At 36.5% G+C, this 10,000-nt stretch overlaps 1 protein-coding gene across 2 annotated transcripts in view; it reads left to right on the top strand.

Moving 5' to 3' along the window:
• Window positions 1-6,803: 6,803 nt before the first annotated feature.
• Window positions 6,804-10,000, top strand: part of LOC117743908 (zinc finger protein 135) — a 9,801-nt gene continuing 6,604 nt past the window's right edge. The window contains exon 1 of one of the 2 annotated variants that reach the window (XM_034551872.1): window positions 6,804-6,934. The gene's annotated coding sequence lies outside the window, so the exon portion shown is untranslated. Of the gene's footprint in view, window positions 6,935-7,771; window positions 7,881-10,000 lie in introns of those variants that run through there. The other variant, XM_034551871.1, reaches the window with a different exon arrangement.

Raw genomic sequence — 10,000 nt, 5'->3', positions numbered from 1 at the left:
GCTCCTTATTGCTCCTTATTGTTCCTTATTGCTCCTTATTGCTCCTTATTGTTCCTTATTGTTCCTTATTGCTCCTTATTGTTCCTTATTGCTCCTTATTGTTCCTTATTGTTCATGATTGTTCATGATTGTTCCTTATTGTTCATGATTGTTCCTTATTGTTCCTTATTGTTCATGATTGTTCCTTATTGTTCCTTATTGTTCCTTATTGCTCCTTATTGTTCCTTATTGTTCCTTATTGCTCCTTATTGTTCCTTATTGTTCCTTATTGCTCCTTATTGTTCCTTATTGTTCCTTATTGCTCCTTATTGTTCATGATTGTTCCTTATTGCTCCTTATTGTTCCTTATTGTTCATGATTGTTCATGATTGTTCCTTATTGTTCATGATTGTTCCTTATTGTTCCTTATTGTTCATGATTGTTCATGATTGTTCCTTATTGTTCATGATTGTTCCTTATTGTTCCTTATTGTTCATGATTGCTCCTTATTGTTCCTTATTGTTCCTTATTGCTCCTTATTGCTCCTTATTGTTCCTTATTGTTCCTTATTGCTCCTTATTGTTCCTTATTGCTCCTTATTGTTCATGATTGTTCCTTATTGCTCCTTATTGTTCCTTATTGCTCCTTATTGTTCCTTATTGTTCCTTATTGTTCCTTATTGCTCCTTATTGCTCCTTATTGTTCCTTATTGTTCCTTATTGTTCCTTATTGCTCCTTATTGTTCATGATTGTTCCTTATTGCTCCTTATTGTTCCTTATTGCTCCTTATTGTTCCTTATTGTTCCTTATTGCTCCTTATTGTTCCTTATTGTTCCTTATTGTTCCTTATTGCTCCTTATTGTTCCTTATTGCTCCTTATTGCTCCTTATTGTTCCTTATTGTTCCTTATTGCTCCTTATTGTTCATGATTGTTCCTTATTGTTCATGATTGTTCCTTATTGCTCCTTATTGTTCCTTATTGTTCCTTATTGTTCCTTATTGCTCCTTATTGTTCCTTATTGTTCCTTATTGTTCCTTATTGTTCCTTATTGTTCCTTATTGTTCCTTATTGCTCCTTATTGTTCCTTATTGCTCCTTATTGCTCCTTATTGTTCCTTATTGTTCATGATTGTTCCTTATTGCTCCTTATTGTTCATGATTGTTCCTTATTGCTCCTTATTGTTCCTTATTGTTCCTTATTGTTCCTTATTGCTCCTTATTGTTCCTTATTGTTCCTTATTGTTCCTTATTGTTCCTTATTGTTCCTTATTGCTCCTTATTGCTCCTTATTGCTCCTTATTGTTCCTTATTGTTCCTTATTGCTCCTTATTGTTCATGATTGTTCCTTATTGCTCCTTATTGTTCATGATTGTTCCTTATTGCTCCTTATTGTTCCTTATTGTTCCTTATTGTTCCTTATTGCTCCTTATTGCTCCTTATTGTTCCTTATTGTTCCTTATTGTTCATGATTGTTCCTTATTGTTCATGATTGTTCCTTATTGTTCCTTATTGTTCCTTATTGCTCCTTATTGTTCCTTATTGCTCCTTATTGTTCCTTATTGCTCCTTATTGCTCCTTATTGTTCATGATTGTTCCTTATTGTTCATGATTGTTCATGATTGTTCCTTATTGCTCCTTATTGTTCCTTATTGTTCATGATTGTTCCTTATTGTTCCTTATTGCTCCTTATTGTTCCTTATTGTTCATGATTGTTCATGATTGTTCCTTTTTGTTCCTTATTGCTCCTTATTGTTCCTTATTGTTCCTTATTGTTCATGATTGTTCCTTATTGTTCCTTATTGTTCCTTATTGCTCCTTATTGTTCCTTATTGTTCCTTATTGTTCCTTATTGCTCCTTATTGCTCCTTATTGTTCATGATTGTTCCTTATTGTTCCTTATTGTTCCTTATTGTTCATGATTGTTCCTTATTGTTCCTTATTGCTCCTTATTGTTCCTTATTGCTCCTTATTGCTCCTTATTGTTCCTTATTGTTCCTTATTGCTCCTTATTGCTCCTTATTGTTCCTGATTGTTCCTTATTGTTCCTTATTGCTCCTTATTGTTCCTTATTGTTCATGATTGTTCCTTATTGTTCCTTATTGCTCCTTATTGTTCCTTATTGTTCCTTATTGTTCCTTATTGCTCCTTATTGTTCCTTATTGTTCCTTATTGTTTCTTATTGCTCCTTATTGTTCCTTATTGCTCCTTATTGTTCCTTATTGCTCCTTATTGTTCCTTATTGTTCATGATTGCTCCTTATTGTTCCTTCTTGTTCCTTATTGCTCCTTATTGTTCCTTATTGTTCATGATTGTTCCTTATTGTTCCTTATTGCTCCTTATTGTTCATGATTGCTCCTTATTGTTCATGATTGTTCCTTATTGCTCCTTATTGTTCCTTATTGTTCCTTATTGCTCTTTATTGTTCCTGATTGTTCCTTATTGTTCCTTATTGCTCCTTATTGTTCCTTATTGTTCATGATTGTTCCTTATTGTTCCTTATTGCTCCTTATTGTTCCTTATTGTTCATGATTGTTCATGATTGTTCCTTATTGTTCCTTATTGTTCCTTATTGTTCATGATTGCTCCTTATTGTTCCTTATTGTTCCTTATTGTTCCTTATTGTTCCTTATTGTTCATGATTGTTCCTTATTGTTCCTTATTGCTCCTTATTGCTCCTTATTGTTCCTTATTGTTCCTTATTGCTCCTTATTGCTCCTTATTGTTCCTGATTGTTCCTTATTGTTCCTTATTGCTCCTTATTGTTCCTTATTGTTCATGATTGTTCCTTATTGTTCCTTATTGCTCCTTATTGCTCCTTATTGTTCCTTATTGTTCCTTATTGCTCCTTATTGCTCCTTATTGTTCCTTATTGTTCCTTATTGCTCCTTATTGTTCCTTATTGTTCCTTATTGTTCCTTATTGCTCCTTATTGTTCCTTATTGCTCCTTATTGCTCCTTATTGTTCCTTATTGTTCCTTATTGCTCCTTATTGTTCCTTATTGTTCCTTATTGCTCCTTATTGTTCCTTATTGTTCATGATTGTTCATGATTGTTCCTTATTGTTCCTTATTGTTCATGATTGCTCCTTATTGTTCCTTATTGCTCCTTATTGTTCCTTATTGTTCATGATTGTTCCTTATTGTTCCTTATTTCTCCTTATTGTTCATGATTGTTCCTTATTGTTCCTTATTGTTCCTTATTGTTCCTTATTGCTCCTTATTGCTCCTTATTGTTCCTTATTGCTCCTTATTGCTCCTTATTGTTCCTTATTGTTCCTTATTGCTCTTTATTGTTCCTTATTGTTCCTTATTGCTCCTTATTGTTCCTTATTGTTCATGATTGTTCATGATTGTTCCTTATTGTTCATGATTGTTCCTTATTGTTCCTTATTGTTCATGATTGCTCCTTATTGTTCCTTATTGTTCATGATTGTTCCTTATTGTTCCTTATTGTTCATGATTGCTCCTTATTGTTCCTTATTGTTCCTTATTGCTCCTTATTGCTCCTTATTGTTCCTTATTGTTCCTTATTGCTCCTTATTGTTCCTTATTGTTCCTTACTGCTCCTTATTGTTCATGATTGTTCCTTATTGCTCCTTATTGTTCCTTATTGTTCATGATTGTTCCTTATTGTTCCTTATTGCTCCTTATTGTTCATGATTGCTCCTTATTGTTCATGATTGTTCCTTATTGCTCCTTATTGTTCCTTATTGTTCCTTATTGCTCTTTATTGTTCCTGATTGTTCCTTATTGTTCCTTATTGCTCCTTATTGTTCCTTATTGTTCATGATTGTTCCTTATTGTTCCTTATTGCTCCTTATTGTTCCTTATTGTTCATGATTGTTCATGATTGTTCCTTATTGTTCCTTATTGTTCCTTATTGTTCATGATTGCTCCTTATTGTTCCTTATTGTTCCTTATTGTTCCTTATTGTTCATGATTGTTCCTTATTGTTCCTTATTGCTCCTTATTGCTCCTTATTGTTCCTTATTGTTCCTTATTGCTCCTTATTGCTCCTTATTGTTCCTGATTGTTCCTTATTGTTCCTTATTGCTCCTTATTGTTCCTTATTGTTCATGATTGTTCCTTATTGTTCCTTATTGCTCCTTATTGCTCCTTATTGTTCCTTATTGTTCCTTATTGCTCCTTATTGCTCCTTATTGTTCCTTATTGTTCCTTATTGCTCCTTATTGTTCCTTATTGTTCATGATTGTTCCTTATTGTTCCTTATTGCTCCTTATTGCTCCTTATTGTTCCTTATTGTTCCTTATTGCTCCTTATTGCTCCTTATTGTTCCTGATTGTTCCTTATTGTTCCTTATTGCTCCTTATTGTTCCTTATTGTTCATGATTGTTCCTTATTGTTCCTTATTGCTCCTTATTGCTCCTTATTGTTCCTTATTGTTCCTTATTGCTCCTTATTGCTCCTTATTGTTCCTTATTGTTCATGATTGTTCCTTATTGTTCCTTATTGTTCCTTATTGTTCATGATTGCTCCTTATTGTTCCTTATTGTTCCTTATTGTTCATGATTGTTCCTTATTGTTCCTTATTTCTCCTTATTGTTCATGATTGTTCCTTATTGTTCCTTATTGTTCCTTATTGTTCCTTATTGCTCCTTATTGCTCCTTATTGTTCCTTATTGCTCCTTATTGCTCCTTATTGTTCCTTATTGTTCCTTATTGCTCTTTATTGTTCCTTATTGTTCCTTATTGCTCCTTATTGTTCCTTATTGTTCATGATTGTTCATGATTGTTCCTTATTGTTCATGATTGTTCCTTATTGTTCCTTATTGTTCATGATTGCTCCTTATTGTTCCTTATTGTTCCTTATTGCTCCTTATTGCTCCTTATTGTTCCTTATTGTTCCTTATTGCTCCTTATTGTTCCTTATTGTTCCTTACTGCTCCTTATTGTTCATGATTGTTCCTTATTGCTCCTTATTGTTCCTTATTGTTCATGATTGCTCCTTATTGTTCCTTATTGTTCCTTATTGCACCTTATTGCTCCTTATTGCTCCTTATTGTTCCTTATTGTTCCTTATTGCTCCTTATTGCTCCTTATTGTTCCTTATTGTTCCTTATTGCTCCTTATTGTTCCTTATTGTTCCTTATTGCTCCTTATTGCTCCTTATTGTTCCTTATTGTTCCTTATTGCTCCTTATTGTTCCTTATTGCTCCTTATTGCTCCTTATTGTTCCTTATTGTTCCTTATTGCTCCTTATTGTTCCTTATTGTTCCTTATTGCTCCTTATTGTTCCTTATTGCTCCTTATTGCTCCTTATTGTTCCTTATTGCTCCTTATTGTTCCTTATTGTTCCTTATTGCTCCTTATTGTTCATGATTGTTCCTTATTGCTCCTTATTGTTCCTTATTGTTCATGATTGTTCCTTATTGCTCCTTATTGTTCCTTATTGCTCCTTATTGTTCCTTATTGTTCCTTATTGCTCCTTATTGTTCCTTATTGCTCCTTATTGTTCCTTATTGTTCCTTATTGTTCCTTATTGCTCCTTATTGTTCCTTATTGTTCCTTATTGCTCCTTATTGCTCCTTATTGTTCCTTATTGTTCCTTATTGCTCCTTATTGTTCCTTATTGCTCCTTATTGTTCCTTATTGTTCCTTATTGCTCCTTATTGCTCCTTATTGTTCCTTATTGTTCCTTATTGTTCCTTATTGTTCCTTATTGCTCCTTATTGTTCCTTATTGCTCCTTATTGTTCCTTATTGTTCCTTATTGTTCCTTATTGCTCCTTATTGTTCCTTATTGTTCCTTATTGCTCCTTATTGCTCCTTATTGTTCCTTATTGCTCCTTATTGTTCCTTATTGTTCCTTATTGTTCCTTATTGCTCCTTATTGTTCCTTATTGCTCCTTATTGTTCCTTATTGCTCCTTATTGTTCCTTATTGTTCATGATTGTTCCTTATTGTTCCTTATTGCTCCTTATTGTTCCTTATTGTTCCTTATTGCTCCTTATTGTTCCTTATTGTTCATGATTGTTCCTTATTGCTCCTTATTGTTCCTTATTGTTCCTTATTGTTCCTTATTGCTCCTTATTGTTCCTTATTGTTCCTTATTGTTCATGATTGTTCCTTATTGTTTCTTATTGTTCATGATTGTTCCTTATTGTTCCTTATTGTTCCTTATTGTTCCTTATTGCTCCTTATTGCTCCTTATTGTTCCTTATTGCTCCTTATTGTTCCTTATTGTTCCTTATTGCTCCTTATTGCTCCTTATTGTTCCTTATTGTTCCTTATTGCTCCTTATTGCTCCTTATTGTTCCTTATTGTTCCTTATTGCTCCTTATTGTTCCTTATTGTTCCTTATTGCTCCTTATTGTTCCTTATTGCTCCTTATTGTTCCTTATTGCTCCTTATTGCTCCTTATTGTTCCTTATTGTTCCTTATTGCTCCTTATTGTTCCTTATTGTTCCTTATTGCTCCTTATTGTTCATGATTGTTCCTTATTGTTCCTTATTGTTTATGATTCACAGGTGAACAGTGCACAGGCAGAGTTAACACGCACTAGAACTGGAACACATCAGCTGTCTGCGTGAGACACCTCAGATGCAGGATGGACGAGTCTCGCGACACTTCACGACTATAAGCGGCACAGTTTGCGGCTGTTAAGTCCGCCAGCCAATCAGACTCGATGCACCGACCAGGCTGCGCAGCAGCTCCACCAATCAGTGGCTGGAGAGACTCCTACGGTCCGCCGCGTGCCGCCTCCACACCGCTCCGTCCCATCAGCTCTGCTAGGCGACCTGCCGCTCTCATGCCGCTCGCTGCCGCGCTCTGTCGCTGCGCGCCGCTCCTTGCCGCTCTCTGCGACGCCGCAGCAGCGGTTGCTAGCCGACAGGCTGCCGCTGCTATCTGGCTGAGATGTGACTGAAGCTCCGGGGAAGAGAAGCGACAGAGGCCGAAGAGAAGCGCACATTCCCCGGTTCAGACTCCCGGTTCACTGTGAGTGTTTGGTCCCCGAGGACCCAAGGAATAACGGTGTGCGCGTGCGCGTGTGTGCGCGCGTGTGTCTGTGCGTGTGTATGGGTGAGTGTGTGTGTTAATGCGTGTGTCTGCGTGTGTGAACGTACGTTTAAGTGTGTGTGTGTATGCACGTGTGTGTGCGCGTGTATATGTGTGAGCGTGTGCGTGTATACGTATGTCTGCGTGTTAATCTGTGTGTGCACGTGTGTGTGTTTGTCCTCCACATCTTCCTCCTCCTCATCACTATCATCTTTATCATAATCTTCTTCTTCATCACCTTTATCATCTTCCTCTTCTTCATCGTCAGCATCATCATCTTCATCATTATCTTCACCTACAGCATCACCATCAGCATCTTCATCATCATCATAATCATAATAATTATTTTCTAAAGTTTGGACCTTAATTCAACCAAAATAAACATCTTTAATACACTATTATTATATATTTATATTTAATATATATATTTATATCTTTAAATATGTATATCTATATATTGTATATCTTTATATATCTATATTGTATATCTTTTATACATTTATATCTTTATAAAATGTATATATTTGTTTATATTATGGTAATATATTTATATATTTACACACTATATTCTGTGATTTTGTATTTTATGTATATTTTATATATTTGTATTTTATATTTTATACGGTTTTACTTTAATAATTGAATGATAATAATAATAGTTTAATAAAATAATGTAATTATCAAACTATTATTTGTATTTGTTTGTTTCTGTTATTTTCCGGTGGTTTTACTTTGAAGAGCAATCCTCTGTACTTCCGCTCTCCGCAGCCATTTAATCCTTTTTCCCACAATGCTTTGTGTCCACGTCCCCTGCTTCCTGTTTATTGTGACCGTCTCCACCGGTAGAACATAACGTTTATGCCGCTGTGCCGCCGCCCAAAGCTCGGTGAGTAACCGAACCCGGCCCGTTTCTCCCGGTACCGTCGTTTGCTCCGCGGGCCGCTCTTTTATTTTGACAGTTTAGTTGCCGGAGGAGAGCCCCGCTGCTCTGCTTCCTCATCACCGGCCGAGCCCCGGAGCTCCACTCGCGCTGCGGCCCACAGGAAGCCGGCTTTGAGCCCCTTTGAGTGGGTTCGGGGAACAGGAGCATCCCGGGAGGAGTTCGGCTCTGAGGGAACCCGAGAATAAGAGCTCGGTGCGGAGCAAAGCGCTCCGCTGCTCGTGGATGCGTTGCAAGCAGCCGCCCTCCGCGGGCTGCACGCCGGGGAGACATCCGGGCAGTCAGGAGGACCTCTCTCCTTATGTTGGTCTGAGACCTTCACCCGCTGTGGGCTGAAGCGAGAGAGGTTCCTCTCTGAATAGCAGAGGCCGTTGCGGCTGGATCCACTTAAAACCACCGGCGTGTCTCGGTCCCAGAGCAGTGGGATGTGGCTCTTCACATCCGTTATGATGCTCTTATTCACCAGTTTATGAATATTAAGTGTTGTGTTGTCCGTCAGGAGGTCAGAGGTCACCTGTCTTTATTAATGACAGTGAGGTCACTGAGTAGTGACCTCATATGGTCCAGATCTGCTGTAGGTCAGTGAAGGCATCACTCTTTCATAAAGAAGGTTTAATAGATCAATAAGTATGAGCTGTAGGTCAGTGAAGGCATCACTCTGATATAAAGAAGGTTTAATATATCAATAGTTATGAGCTGTAGGTCAGTGAAGGCATCACTGATATAAAGAAGGTTTAATAGATCAATAGTTAAGAGCTGTAGGTCAGTGAAGGCATCACTCTGACATAAAGAAGGTTTAATAGATCAATAGTTATATTAGCTGTAGGTCAGTGAAGGCATCACTCTGATATAAAGAAGGTTTAATATATCAATAGTTATGAGCTGTAGGTCAGTGAAGGCATCACTCTGACATAAAGAAGGTTTAATAGATCAATAGTTATATTAGCTGTAGGTCAGTGAAGGCATCACTCTGACATAAAGAAGGTTTAATAGATCAATAGTTATGAGCTGTAGGTCAGTGAAGGCATCACTCTGACATAAAGAAGGTTTAATAGATCAATAGTTATGAGCTGTAGGTCAGTGAAGGCATCACTCTGATATATAGAAGGTTTAATAGATCAATAGTTATGAGCTGTAGGTCAGTGAAGGCATCACTGATATATAGAAGGTTTAATAGATCAATAGTTATATTAGCTGTAGGTCAGTGAAGGCATCACTCTGACATAAAGAAGGTTTAATAGATCAATAGTTATATTAGCTGTAGGTCAGTGAAGGCATCACTCTGACATAAAGAAGGTTTAATAGATCAATAGTTATATGAGCTGTAGGTCAGTGAAGGCATCACTCTGATATATAGAAGGTTTAATAGATCAATAGTTATGAGCTGTAGGTCAGTGAAGGCATCACTCTGATATAAAGAAGGTTTAATAGATCAATAGTTATATGAGCTGTAGGTCAGTGAAGGCATCACTCTGACATAAAGAAGGTTTAATAGATCAATAAGTATGAGCTGTAGGTCAGTGAAGGCATCACTCTGATATATAGAAGGTTTAATAGATCAATAAGTATGAGCTGTAGGTCAGTGAAGGCATCACTCTGATATATAGAAGGTTTAATAGATCAATAGTTATATTAGCTGTAGGTCAGTGAAGGCATCACTCTGATATATAGAAGGTTTAATAGATCAATAGTTATGAGCTGTAGGTCAGTGAAGGCATCACTCTGATATAAAGAAGGTTTAATAGATCAATAGTTAAGAGCTGTAGGTCAGTGAAGGCATCACTCTGATATATAGAAGGTTTAATAGATCAATAGTTATATGAGCTGTAGGTCAGTGAAGGCATCACTCTGATATATAGAAGGTTTAATAGATCAATAGTTATATGAGCTGTAGGTCAGTGAAGGCATCACTCTGACATAAAGAAGGTTTAATAGATCAATAGTTATGAGCTGTAGGTCAGTGAAGGCATCACTCTGATATAAAGAAGGTTTAATAGATCAATAGTTATGAGCTGTAGGTCAGTGAAGGCATCACTGATATATAGAAGGTTTAATAGATCAATAGT

This window comes from Cyclopterus lumpus, chromosome 15, assembly GCF_009769545.1.
Source record: "Cyclopterus lumpus isolate fCycLum1 chromosome 15, fCycLum1.pri, whole genome shotgun sequence".
NCBI classification, from domain to species: Eukaryota; Metazoa; Chordata; class Actinopteri; order Perciformes; family Cyclopteridae; genus Cyclopterus; species Cyclopterus lumpus.
The sequence above is the reverse complement of the archived record's forward strand: the minus strand, read 5'-3'. Positions and strand labels throughout refer to the sequence as shown.